Source organism: Dipodomys merriami, unplaced genomic scaffold (assembly GCF_024711535.1).
Source record: "Dipodomys merriami isolate MVZ:Mamm:240054 unplaced genomic scaffold, mDipMer1.0.p SCAF_506, whole genome shotgun sequence".
Taxonomy (NCBI): domain Eukaryota; kingdom Metazoa; phylum Chordata; class Mammalia; order Rodentia; family Heteromyidae; genus Dipodomys; species Dipodomys merriami.
The window spans coordinates 614,234-615,586 of record NW_027206076.1 but is presented as its reverse complement, the minus strand read 5'-3'; positions in this window follow the sequence as shown (position 1 = coordinate 615,586).

Here is a 1,353-nt window from a genome sequence, read left to right as displayed (position 1 = left end):
TTCCTTTCCTCTCTTCCCTCCTCCTCCCTGGGCCACCAGCCGATGGAGAAAGCTTTCATTGCTCTCATTGTTTCCCTGCCCTCTCCTCTTCCTCCTCCTGCTCCTCCTCCTTGTCTTTCTCTGCTCCCAGGCCATAAGGTGAGCAGCTTCCCCCTGCACAGTTTCTCATGTGCTGCCATGATGCTCTGCCTCAGTGCAGGCCCAGAGTTGTCGAACTGGTGAACCTTGGATCAAAACCATGAGCTCTCTCCTGTATTTGTCTCCACAGCAGCAGCAGCAGCAACAAATCCATTGGTGCCAAAAGGAGAAGTATCCAAGAAAGAAAAGTGACAACGGAAGTGCTGTTATTTAAAATCATTTCTGTTATATCACTCTGAGGCTCACGGTGCTGACTGAAGTCTGTCTCAAGTTCCTCTCCTGGTTACAGCCATACTTCTGAATGAATGTCAGGCCCCTTTGGTATCTGCTTGAGACTGGCTTCAAGACCTGTCCTCCATGCAGAGCACTGGTACCTACCCAGGGTCGGAGTCTCTACATGGAGTCCCGGTCCCCTCACAGTTCATCTGTCAGGCTTCTTTTTAACTCTTGAATTATGCTTTGGAAAAGCAGCCAATTGAGCAGAAAACATAAATTGTAACCTATTCTTCCTTGTACTAAAGTTTTAATATTCCTTTTTTGTCTTTAGCTCAAAAGAAATCAGTTCTACATCCCTTTTAGACTATACTGACTCAGTTACATACAATCTCCACGAAAGCCAAATTGCTTAATTAGACAATAATATCAGAGAAATTGACCATTATATCTGATTACTGACTTCTCAGATGGTTGGCATTACCATTTATATTCTTTGCAGATGGGTTTTTTAAGACTGAATATAATTTATTGAGAGATGGTTCTTGGAAGTTATTTTTAATAGCCTAATGGTCTTTTTAATTTTCCAATCATTTATATTCATCATATAGAACCGAAAATAGAGTCAGATTGATTCTCATCATGTGGCAACTCCTTTTTCCTCAGTTACAGACTGGTGGGACATGGAGATGAAGCCGAGAGAAAAAGGATTTCACCATTACCTATGATGTTAGAAGTGACAGGCCACAGAGGAGATGAACTCTGAGTGGGGAGCCATAAAAGTAACATAACGAAGAAGGTATGTTTTATGGTTGGACATTTAATTTGGTTGTCATAGAAGTCTCTCACTACTTCCATAATATTGTTGCTGTTACCTTGCATTAGCAGAGTGGAAAATGAGGGTCAGAGGAGAAGCAAGATAGACAGGGGCCAGGTTCAGGCCACGGATCTCAACACTTTGAAATAATGTCCCCTTTCCCCCTTTCAATTACCATCAAGTAA